The sequence below is a fragment of the Fukomys damarensis genome, unplaced genomic scaffold (genome assembly GCF_012274545.1).
Source record: "Fukomys damarensis isolate Sample0158 unplaced genomic scaffold, DMR_v1.0_HiC HiC_scaffold_31, whole genome shotgun sequence".
Lineage (NCBI taxonomy): Eukaryota > Metazoa > Chordata > Mammalia > Rodentia > Bathyergidae > Fukomys > Fukomys damarensis.
The window spans coordinates 3,674,952-3,688,344 of record NW_022900943.1 but is presented as its reverse complement, the minus strand read 5'-3'; the positions used below and the strand labels follow the sequence as shown (position 1 = coordinate 3,688,344).

At 38.3% G+C, this 13,393-nt stretch overlaps 1 protein-coding gene across 9 annotated transcripts in view; it reads right to left on the bottom strand.

Moving 5' to 3' along the window:
- Bnc2 (basonuclin 2) overlaps positions 1–13,393 on the bottom strand; it is a 340,522-nt gene that overhangs the window by 265,591 nt on the left and 61,538 nt on the right. The window lies entirely within an intron of this gene.

Sequence of the window (13,393 nt, the reverse complement as noted above, 5' to 3'; positions counted from 1 at the left end):
TTTTTTTTTTTTTTTTTTTTTTTTGTACTTGGGATCGCCAGCACCACTGAGCTAAATCTCTGGCCCTCAACTGCATTTTTAATAATTGTAAAGAACTCAGTGGGGAATGGGCTAAATGGGATCAATGACTAGAACTCTAGGAATAAAGCTGGAAAAGGTTGCTGACATTGTCTTAGACTTCTTTGCCTTTCTTTCTTTCCTTTTCGATAACCTCTCTCTCGCTTTGTAGTGCATGCTGGCCTTCCTTGAACTCACTATGTACCCCAGGCTAGCTTCAAACTCATGGCGATCCTCCTGCCTCAGCCTCCTGAGTGCTGGGATTACAGGCATGCACCACCACAGCAGGCTTGTGACAGACTTCTAAACAAATCAAGACCAGGGCTCTTTTCACCTGGGGATAATTTCCAACCACAGCCAAAAGAATGAATTTATAGAGTTCCAGAAGGCAGCAACAATGGGTCAGAAGAAGAGCTCCATACTAAACAGAGACTATGAGAAGGTACTTTCAGATTCAAGAAAGTTAGTATGACTGTTGGCAAGATGACATGCTTAAACTTGGTATGGTCTTAGAGTGAGCAGGCTTTGAAGCTCATGCTAACTGGCCCCATGGAGTGTCAGGGCCCACCGGAGATGCTTGTCGCCACTGTAATGCCTCTACCAAATAAAGTGTGTCGACTTGCAAATGACTCCATCAATAGCTCCAAGGCGTTCAGAAAGTTTGCCCTTCCATTTTCTATTTTTAAACATAGAACTTCACTCTGAACCGTGAGCTGCATTACAGTTCCAATTCGGTTAGCACAGCTAAAATGAAAATACTGTGGTTTAAAAAGGGAAAATGTTCACCACCCACTTTGTCTGTGTTGCCTTCACATTACACTGTTCTCAAAAAGTATAAACACAGCAGGGCACGAAATGACTGTTTTCAAATACCCTGGCACATGGAACAATAAAATTACCTATCAAACACAGGGCCTACATGTTGCTTTATGAAAATTAACAGCATCTAAAAGAGTGCATCACTTTATCCCCCACTTGTCATCACCCCTTTACTTCAGAGCTTTCCTCCCCTTGTATTAAAGATAGTTTATCTAATTCCCAGTTGAAAGGCTTCGGCGAGGGTTAAGTCACAGCTGTGTTGATGGTGAACTTCTTGAAGGGATCGAACCAGTGTCCTCTGACACTGACAGATGCTTCTCTCCAGCTGCACCAGCTCTTGATTTGAAATATCTAACTTATTAATTAGAATACTCTTCGTGTTAAGTCTCTGGTCTTTTCTCCAGTTCAGCTATACTCCACAGTTTTGGAAGCAGACCAACAGCTTGTTATTTCTGTAACAGAGACGGTTCCCATCTGACTGGTTTTTGACACTGTCCGGTGACACCAATCAAGAAGACCCCAGACGGAAGCTAAGCACACTAAGGCCGGTGCACAGATCGCTTTAACAACATGTTCTTGTTTCCCGTTCCCACAAAAATCAATAACAGGATGACCTTCAATTTGAAATTCAAACCAATTAATTACCTGTTCTGTTGAAAATGTTGATATCTGATTTGCCTGGAGAATTTCAATTATGAACAGATTATTTCTTTTAAAGAACTCCTTCAAAAAGTATAGACAGACATTGAAAACCTCATCTTATATAATATAAATGATGATTTCCTGCAGCAGAGAGAAAATACTGGCCTTGCAGGAATTAGTATGGGCAAGTTCCTCCCCTCATGGCCCTTCTCCTCCTCGTGACGTCATAATCAAATGCCTGGTAAGTTATAACAATCTCACAAAGATTCAGGGCCAAGAATCTACTCTTACAGGTGAGATGAAAAGCTTTCAATAGCTGGATTCAGCTTTCATCTACCTCAATTACACAAATCATGAGATTCTTTTCAGAATTTACAAAATTTTTGTTTCCTATAATTCTAAAATTCTCACATTTCTATCTTTATTCAAATCACTTGACTATTTTGCCAATACATCTCACTCTGGATATGCATCATGAGGAAAAAAAAACCTACATGAACATCAAAACTAAAAACACAAGAAATACATTCACTAAACTGTTTCACAAGGGGTCACTACATCCCAGGGGGGAATTCCCAAGATGAATGATCACATGCAACGAAACCATTATCTTCATCCATTAAAATATTATGTAAAACAGAGGTTTCTATCTGGCAGCCAGTGGGATGAACAGAGCCTGCAGATGAGTTTTGTTTGGACCACACACTTTTTAAAATATTTGAATAGGTTGCCAAGATTTCAAAATCAAGAGATTTCACATAAAAACTGGATTCCTGGATTTATATTAAAAGGAGATGAGGATCTGGCAACGGGGCCCGTGTCCTCACCTGGCACTGACTGGCGCGACCAGGGGGGCAGCCTCTCACGGGGGTCGAGACACCTGTTCTCGGGCACACAGCACTGTCAGCAGCCCCTCCATGGGCTTCCATTCTCATTACCTCCACGGGGCGTTGCGGGCCACTCCTGATCTTTACACTTTCATATTAATCCAAGGAGTTGGCACAGTTTGTGGGAGAGTAATACAAGGGTGTTCTACAAAGAGATTTTCAAATACATATTCCATGACTTTACACTGTGTAATTCGATGGGTAGCAGACTTCACTTCAAGATACAATTTCTCCCTAAGATGACAGTGTGAAGCCAGGAGGGCTCATTATCATCATTTTAAAAAGTCTTAAACAGCAAATCCAGAACTGACGCCTAGCCTTACATTCTGGTTTCTAACCAACTACATTCTTCTCTGCAGCCCAGAAAAGATGCTCCCGTCAAGCTCTTACTCAGATCCACATCCATGTGTCCCTCTCTGTGTTAACACTTCTGCAGGTCCTTGCTAGAGCTATGCTGTGCGTCAGTGAAAGCGGATCCTAGAGTGAAAATCGGGTATGTCTTCGAGGTAAATTCCAAAAGTCAACATTTAATATGCACGAATATTATCAAAGCAAATACTCCTCTTTACTGGCTCCATATGTATGCCACCATCTGACATTTATACTTTTATCAAGTAGCTATTACCGTAGGTTCAGATGATGCAACAAGTCATAGCATATTTCTTTAAAAATGACTATTACTTAAAATCAGATGTCTGCAGAAACTTTCATCACACCCATTTCTATTTGTTTTTGCCCTATCTGAAAGCAACTGGGCAGAGAAAATATTTAATGTTTCATTATTTCTAATCAAGCACAACATAACATCATTTTTACCTATCAGTAGATTTTATATCAAATCAAAATATCCAATTTTGCAGAGGGCAGAAAGTACTTCTTCAACTATTTTTAAAATGGGTTATCTCTATTACCAGTCAAAAAAAGTTTAAATATTCATGCAAATTGAACCAAATAGGCTATGCCCAGTCATATATGAACTCATTAGAGTAAGATATAAACTATTGCACAGCATTTCTTTTTCTTTTCTTTTTTTTTTTTTTGGTACCGGGGATCGAACTTAGGTCCTTGTGCTTGCGAGGCAGGCAGGTGCCAGAACCACTGAGCTAAATCCCCAGCCCAGCATTTCTTAAATTATGTTTCATCACTGGACCATATGCTTCAAAGATTTTTAATTAATATATCCTTCCTCAAAGAAATATTGTTCTGTCGTTTTTAACTAAAGAAAGTAATCCTTTGGACATATGACAAATGTACTTCACAATCAGATTTTAATGCCAAAATTCTCTTGATTCTTGACAACTTCAACAACTTTAAGTAAACAGTTCACAAAGTCATGATTATACTGTATTCCTTCACTCCTACTCGACAGGAAAGGAGAAGATTCACTGAATATGAACTCCATGAATGCACTTTTAGGCATGATGCATGAGTGACAGGATGATGTATTCCTTATGGGAAATATTTTTCCTGAATTTCAATTATATCTGAAATTTGAACAATTAGAAACAAGACACCTGGAATTCAGTTATTAATTTATCTCTCCCTTCCGCTTTTGTACTTTTTCAAACCATTTCATAACGTGTTTCTTAAATTGATAAATGTGTAGGATAGCATGCAGATAAAGGGCCCAGAATCAATGTTCACATGATTATTTAAAACATTGTGCCATCATCAAAGATAAAATGTATTTAATTTCTCTCTGGGGGTAGGGGTACCAGAGATTGAACTCAGGACCTTGTGCTGGCCAGGCAGGTGCAGTACCACTGAGCTAAACCCCAGGCACTTAATTTCTTTTTAAACTATACGGGGTTATTTTCTTAAAACTTCTTAAATAATTACTAAAATGGTTAATAAATTTAAGAAGTTTAGAAAAAGGGGGCTAAGGAGGTAGCTTAGTGGTAGAATGCATGCCTAGCATGCATGAGGACCTGGGTTCAATCGCCAGCTCTCCCAAAAGATTCTAGGAAAAGTATGCCTCAGTATGTTCATGACGATTTGCCTTCTACATCTTTCTACACAGTCAGCTTTGTGAAAGAATACTGGTCCTCTCATGATGACCAACGCTTCCGGTTAATCTCTCCAGGTTCATATACAGCAGGTGACTGCAAATATGCAAAGCAGTCTGGAAGACTCCTGATATTGCCTTTGTTTTCACTGTACTGTTTTAAGATGAAAGATAATAAATGTTTAATTTTATTTAGTCTGTATTATATGAGGAGAAAGGTATTGCTCTCATTTAACTCCTTTCTAAAAAGCACTGGTTTCTACAAAAGGATATCTTCACATAGGCTTATTTTGAGCATCATCTTTGAATTCTGAATTTATAAAGAAATAAAATCAAAAGTGCAAGAACAGTGGTACATACAAGAGCAGTGGGTCATCAGAATCCTCAGAAAACAGGCAGCAGTGGATTAAAAATTATTTAAAATAAATATTTACACAAGTCACACAGCCAACTTTTCACTTTTAACAAAAGGGTGTTTCTAATACTCGGAACACCCAGGCCTCTCCAGTCGTGAGAAAACCTGGAGCATATACATGCGTGAATGTAGCCAAGATGCAGGACCTGGGATGTGCTTCCTACCAACAATGAACACTTCATTTTCATTACTCTCATCTGACCGCAGGCTGTGCACACTCTCTTTTTCTTACGCGAACCACAAAGTTGACAGGCAGGAGGGGCTTGTTATACACACAAAGCCTTTACTCCTGCTACACATCTCACCTGTATTAAGTCAGAGTTCTGGCCTCCAGGTTGGCTACTGAAACCAGCTCTCCGGGATGCTGGACATCGAGCCTTTCTACCCACATTCCTATTTCACAATAAATGTCAAAAATAAGGTAAAAATGAAAAACTCCCTCTCTGCAATGCTGTAGAAAACATGGCTATGAGCATGGTTTAAGATTCATTCAGGCCCATGATCCCCTCCAAGAACAAGGCGAAGCAGCTTGGAAGGCGAATGGCGAGGTGGTAGAGCTGAGTCCGCGTCTTCTCTTCACGTCTCCTTTCCAGATTAGTCGTTACTCAAAATGTTTAACCTCAAATTTAAAAACCTGAAACGTATCTGAAGAAAACTCTTATTTCCCTCTTGCTGGAAATGGAAATTCACAAAACAAGGCACAATAATGCTATTTCCCAAAGAAAGACACTGAGATTCATCAAAAAAGCTCTACCCGAGGTGTGGGGGTCTGTGCAGTCTAAGGCGTCATCACCAGGAGACTCCTAGCGTGGGGACACCTCTGCGGCCAATCCTCACTGTATGTGAGGCAACTATTAATAAAACCTCAACATACCTACAAACAAATCACCGGACAGTTACCAACCAGCCAACCCTGGAGTTGCACACTTTCTGTATGACTGTGCACCACATGCAAATGCATTAACCATGGCAACAGGGGATTTCTGCATGTCCACGGCAAAACAGTAGTCCTCCTGAGTCTAGAGTAGGGCTTGAGTTTTGGATCTTTCTGGCATTCTAATGTGTATACCTAAAAATACAGAATCAACAAAAGCAGAATGCAATAGCATACTAGACAAACTGGTGACTCGAGTTAGATTCTGACAGGAGGTTAGCAAACACAATGCTTGCAGGCATTCTCACTGAACAGACTCTCTCACGCCTGTGCTCCATTGTGTAATTATCCCCGTACCCTCCAGTGTGCCCCAATTGTGCCCACCGCCCTCTGGCACTGGTGAAGGGTACCTCGGGGGGCAGTTTTCTTTACCCGTGCCTGATCAGAAGCCCCAAACAGTCATCCTAATGATGTGGGTCAGTGAAACATTTCTTGCTTTAATTTTAATGGAAAGAGAAAAAAATTATGAAAACCCTGTTAATGGAAGTTTTCATTTTAATATTAGTTATGTTAAACCAGCTGAAAGTAATTCTTTTTTGTCATGTAAAATATTCATTATCCTGAAATTTTTCTTCTAGACACCCAGTTCACACACTTATAACCAAATATAAATTTGAGATACACTCAAATATAAAAAAGGGTCTAGAGAACCAATAACCACTAAAAGCCACCTTAATAAAGCTGAAAAATTCCTGACAGTCACTCAAGAGCACAGCAGGTACACACTGGAAGCTATGATTTTCCCATGCAGAGTGATTTTTAACTGTGTCAAATTTTAACAATATACCTTGTGAGACAATGAGTTAAAACTTACTAAATACAAAGCAGTAGCGCCCTCTCCTCCACTGTTATGCATGCCACGTTTAAATTTCCATTTCACAACGCCACCCATCCCTGATGGCACTCCTACTGTATCAATTCCTTTTTTAAATGTTTCCATTAATTCCTACTAGATAGTATGTCCAGAATCCTACTGCTAACCATTGTGTGAATCTTTTTCTTTTCCTCCTTCTAAGAAATGCAGATACAAGTCTAAATGTATGAAATGATAAATCCAAGAATTACTTAAAAAAAGAAGAAAGCAAAATCTCTCTTCAGTTAAGTACTTTCTTACACAGGCTAAGGCCAAGCTGAATCGCCTCTCGAAGCCTGTAAATGCTACGTCCAGGCGCCTGGTCACACGTTTCCTACCATGTGTCCACCCTTAACGAGCACTTCTACGGCAAAGCTGTAGGGTCCCCTGTCACCGGTGGCACACACGTGTGGGCGGCTGCTCTTTCCCATGTCTGTGCCAAAACCATGAACTGGCAAAACTGGGCTTTGTTCACTTATGGTTGGTTTCAGGTACATTTCAATCCTGTTACAGATGCCAGGGAAAATAAGAAGGAATTGGAATAAGAGAAATGAGGGAAAAGAGAATTAAGTGAGAAAGAAATCAGGTCTATGAGAAAGGAAACAGAAACTAAGAACAAACTAATCTTGTGTTTAGGTCATTAAGTAAATTTCTATCAACCAAACAGGGACAAGATTTATAAATCAACACCCCCCCATGACACATAAACACCAAACACAGTAGCAAAATAACATTACAGTCCAAAGTACTGAATAAATAAGATGTCAGATACACTCAAGGGAATACACTGCTTCCATGACTAACTTGATACAGTTCAAGATTATTTTATTTATCTTTACAGACAGAAATGAAAAACTGATGGGCTTAATTAAAGAAAAACAAAAGGATATTATTTTGTTTTTAAAGGATCGATTCTTTTTTTAATTGGAATGATGATTAATAAGCTGAGAATTTGATTTCTAAACTCACTAGTTTAATGCAATGTTTTTCCAGAAGCATTTCCATTAAGGAAAGCTCTGTGAATGAAGAAAAGATTCAGTGCTTCGCTCTTCTGATCCCTGCACTCTGTGGCACACAATGCTACACGCAGAGTTTGAACAGAACGACACTGCTCGCTGTCCTCACCCAAGTGAACTCCAGTCATAAATTTTTCACCTGAGGGTTTGGACGTACACAATGAAATTTGTGAGGCTTCCTACAGGGAATGTACAAATTAAAAAAGAATCAATACTTTGTTTTTCCTATTCTCTAAACTTTCTTCTAAACCTGGGAAGGAAGAGAGCAGCAGTACAGGTCGTGCTCAGGGAGGAAATGTGGGAAGTCTGAGGTCACAGCCCTGGGCATCACTTGGGGCATGTCGTCAGACCAGACCACTTCTTCCCCCTGAGCTGCTCAGAATAAATTTTTCATCTTATTTTTCCTGTGTGTTTACCAGTGTATCTTACAGGAAAAATCATTTCCCTGTTACTTACTGTCTTGCTTATTTGTCAGAATGTAAAGGCTGTTAGTTCTGAATTACGCCCCTTCTTTTTTCCCTCTTAAGCTTACAATGCCATCGGTTTCTCCAAAGGATCCTGACTCCCTCCTCTCCCGTCTCCCAGGTCCCTCAGTAGGTAAGGATAACCAGGCCAACTGTGGGAGCCTATGATTTTCCGGAAATAAAAATGGCATCAGCTTTGGCAGAAAGGAGTGATATCTATCATTTCTACCAACCCTCTGACCAAGGCCTACAGAAGGGCAGTGACTGAGCAGTTAACGGCTACCAGGAAAGGTGCAAGAGGGTTTGCATGTTGTGAAGAATTCACTCTCACACACATAACCAGCCCAGGCTTGCATCCCTCACATGAAAGGAGACCCTGAAACCACTGTAGACCATGTTCTTTCAACATTAACAAAGAGTCACACAGAAAAATTTCTCTGACTATAAAAGTTACCCCACCATTCACTGTACTTCGCCTTCTCTCACAAAGTGCTGACAATATTCTATAGGGGGAGAAAAGGAGCTAATGCCTAAAACAGTTTCACAGTAGGGTTCACATTATTGACAGAAGATAAAAAATTCCAGTTTCTTCTCTTCGTTTACTTTAATATACTTTCTAATCTAGAGGGCCAGATCAGAAAATACCTCTTTGGCTGTGCACAATCATTACTGGCTTATGCTCGTAAGGCATACCCTCTCAAAGGCTCTGCAGATGGGTAGCACTGGACCACACTGTAACTGAGTGTGTATAATGCATATAAGGTAGAGAGGAGGAAGCACCAGGGTTTCTGTTTTTCATTGGAGTGCATGACGCCAGCTCACTATCTGTAACGGACTGTTCCTTTGGAATCAGCTCCCTGTGTCACAACGACCTGGCAAACTTGAATGCTTTCACTATCACCAGAGTCCTTGCAATCCTGCCCGGGCTGTGAACCACTGACTTCTGCCCCAAGTTCTCAGAGAGGCCTTGCTCAGCACCTCATCGGTCAGGCAGGATGGTGGAGGCTCCCAACCAGGTGCAAGAGTGGGAGGCTGTGCTGCGGTGGAAGCCCAAATCTGCCCCAGTGCTGCACCGATCCATGTCCACAAAGCTGTGCAGGAATGACTGGATGGATCAGTGAATGTGAAGACACATTCGTAAATGTGATTATCAAAAATATCTACAACTACAGGTATCTGTACCTTTAGGGATTTAGTTTCCAACTGCAGTTGCTTGACTCACCTTTACAAAAAGGCTTTATAAATTATACAAACACAATAGACCTGACTGCTGATGACAGAAAGGTGAGAAAAGTAAGTAATTTAAAAATGATAACTATGTTCAAATTCATTTAAATGTATGTTAAAAATTAACCTGAAGTTTGTACAGAGGTTTTTAATATATACTGCATACCCAACTGAGAACACATCTTTACATGTTTTGTTGGCATTAACTTGCACACACACACACACACACACACACACACACACACACACACAAAGTCATACCACATGTACATGACCTATCTCACTACAGTCATTACAACTTGGCCTGCTAAGTGATGTCTGCATGTCACCAAGTACAGGCCAAAACACAAACACCTGTCTGCCTCTACACTACAATTCATATTTTAACAATTACCCAAACATTAACAGACGTTACCAGAATGAATATTAAGAACATCTGAATATACGTGTACTGCTAAAACTCCAAAATAGAACATGGTACCACCTAAAATTAGAGACAATGAAATCTGAGGTAGGAGCCTAGTAATCAACAGGCAAAAACCAAACCCCTCCTAATATAATTTCCTGTTAGCATCAGGATCATAGTTCAGTCAATTTAATCCATTTCTAGTAAGATGTGTTTACCAAAATACATCAATTGCAGGGAGGGAAGCAAAGAAAAAAGAAAAAGTGCAGAAAGAAACCTAGCAATGGACAATGCTGGCAAGGAAAGTCATTTTCAAAGACCATTAACTATCAACTGCTTTACTCAGGGCTGTGATTAAATAAGAATATTCATCCTGTGTTAAAAAGGGATGTCTATTTGACTGGGATAGGGTTTAGAATAAAAATGTATGAACTATAAAGAAGAATCAAACCACCATATACAATCATGCATATGACTTACAAGAAATACTGTGTGTGTACCTTTCAAATTGTTAATGAATAAATATTCACATCATTTTTGGAGGGATATGAAGTCAAACAAAACCATCATTTTCATTTTAAAATACAGATCCCACAAAACCAGTGTATTTGTCTTTGTAACGGAAAGAACCAAAGGACTGCTGGAAGAAAAATTCACATGGAGCACATTCTTAAATAGATGCCAGAATCCAGAATCCAAGCAACGTTATACGTCTCTTGTATTCTATTTATAATTTTCCTGCAAAGTGCTAGATTTTATACTAGTAAGAAAGTTTGCTTTGCTCTGTCATATCTCTGGTGAGCAGACACTCCGTATTAATGTAAAATGGTGATTTAATTTTTAGCTTTCTTGGTTTGCCCCTCACCTACCTAAGCCATGATTTCTCTGGTGATAACTAACACATCATGCTAATGAGAGAACCTAATGCACAATAGAAAAATGTCACTACTAATAATATTTGCATGAAGTTAAATAAAGCAACTGTAAGAGAATGTCAGACGGTTGTTATTTAATAAGACACAGTTTCACAATGAAATTATGTTGTTAATTTTGTTACATCATTGGGTGAATCCTAAATTACTACATAATGATGCTCAGAGTCATTTATAATTCTCTTATTATTTCATTCAAGTATGAAGAGACCTTATTAAAAAATCTACATTTTATTTGAAACAGGTTAAATATACTTCATCATTAATAAAAGGTAAATGTCTCTAGTAATGTGTGATACATGGACAGTGGCCATTTACTTGTATGGTTTCATTTATGTAGATTTTTAAAATAGATTAGACTATCCCAATCTTTTGAGATAGCTACAAGAATTTTATTTGCTATCCTCTCAGCTATATAAAAATAGGTACAAAAACAGAAAAAGCATCACTTAAAAGTCTGGTTAGAAAAATAAGCTTCCAAAAGCAGGCTTTTTTCTTCTTCTTTTTCTTCTTCTCACAATATCATTAAGGGATGCTGAGGAAAATAAAGTTCCAGGAGATGAGGAGGATAAAAAAGAGTGAAAGGTTTCTGGTCATTCTCGATCTGTCACTGATCTAACTGCCTTGAGAATTCCCCTTACAAAAGTCAAGACTTCTGTTCTTTAAGGTTCTCAAGTGTCATCTATACACAAAGAAATTATTCTTTTTGAGAAAATCGTAATGTAGGAGAAAAATGTAGACAGGCAGGAAAATTGAGTCAAATGGTCATCTCTCAAACTTTAGGGGAACATACATAATCCCACCAAATCTAAGTTGGCTTTAGACTGTGATGTCTCTTTGTTACTATTGGACAGAATGAAGGATTTACATTCAAGGAAATCCAACATTGCTCATAGAAATGATACAGATTTTTATATCCCTACTTTCTAGTTAACCTGTAGAAGATCTAAACATAGATTATTAATTTTCATGAGACATTTCCCACAAGTTTATGTGTAGTTAAGTACTGGTGCAAATTTTCTGTGAGTTAGCTTTCAAATACTTTATGTAGCCATACAAGTCAGTCAATCTTCCTAGTTTTAAAAGAAATGATCAGGAAAATCATTACAGTTTTATACTATTAAAGAAAACTTTTGAAAATAAAAAATATGCCAAATATGCTTTATTCACTTTAGGAGCTAAATAAATTTTTACTTGAACATTAAAATAATCACTTAGAAAACCTTCTCATGCCTTACAAATGAAATACATAGAATTCTATATACTTGATTAAATTAGACAAATTTTTATCTTTAAAATAAGCTGGTTTACTGTGGATATTAAAACTAATACTCCTCAAAACTGTTGGCTTCAAGAAATATCACAAAGAGTCTCTCTTGCAAATGTACACATGCACTGAATCAGCATTACTGACTAGAAGGACATCAAACATATTAAACACATAAACACAGATTTACACATAGTTTGAATTTAAAGTTCACACAATATACAAACTAAAATATCATCTTGAAGGAAGAAAACAAGCCACACACATGTATATTGACAACCTCTGTTACATGCTTTTCCACAATGCATAGAAAGTAAATATTTAGTAACTATCACAGAAGAGGGGAGAGAAGGAATCACTACATCAAAAACAAAAAATAAAACAATTTCAAAATGCAGTTCATCCACAATACTTTTTAATTTGTAACTGTCCCCTTTACTGTAGCATTGTTTAATAAGTAATTAATATTACATAGTTTTATATGGTATCATTAAGGATGACACCTATATTTTCATTTTCTTATAGTCGCTGGTGCTATTGTACATATATTCACAGACACACAAATTAAATCTGTATACTCAAACAGCTGTATTAAAGACATCATGATAGCTTAAGTTGTGCAAGTTTCTCTATCAATGATTTAAAATTATTTCCCTAATTCATAACTTTATATAGTTTTTTAAAACTAAAATGTTTTCTACAACTTAAAGTGTCCTTAGATTCAAATCTACTTGGAAATGGGCTGGTGCCAAAGAAGCAATCTAACGCCATCTACGTGGTTCAATAGCCATTTATCAATTGATCATTATCTCTATCTGGTTTTATTAACTCTTTTCTACCTAGAGGGAGACCTAAACCAATCTTCCTTTCTAACACACACACACACACACATGCACGCACACACAGGCTCGACCTACACTAACTCAAGGAAAACCCTGAAGGTGACATCTAATTTTTAAAAGTGTGGCACAAGTTATTTGGTTCTAAGCCTAGTGAAAACACACTTTGTGTTCCTACAAGCAGAGCCACTCAGACAGGAGCGTGCTCCAGGCAACAGCTCTCCGAAGCCCTCTGCAGTGGCAGGGAGCATCCCTTCCAGGAAATGAACTTTTCACTGGAAAGAATGGGACTGCACATACAGAGTTGCTTATTGGGTTTATGTTGATTGCATTTAAATCCCAGCTTACTCTATCAGCAGTAATCAGGGTCCCTCTACAGGATGTCAAAATACACCTAATTCAGATGCATTTATCCTATCTAGGGCTGCGTGATAAAACTGTTTGCTGGATAAATGTTAGAAGATCCTGGCTGTATGTACTATTCTTTGGCAAATACATTTCTAAAACTGTGGCAGTTTACAGCCTCGAGAATTGCCTGTTTTCCTCCGTTATCAACAATTTTAAAAATCTAATTCAAAGTATAAAATGTGAATTCTTACATGCGAGAGAGAGAGAGAGAGAGAGAGAGAG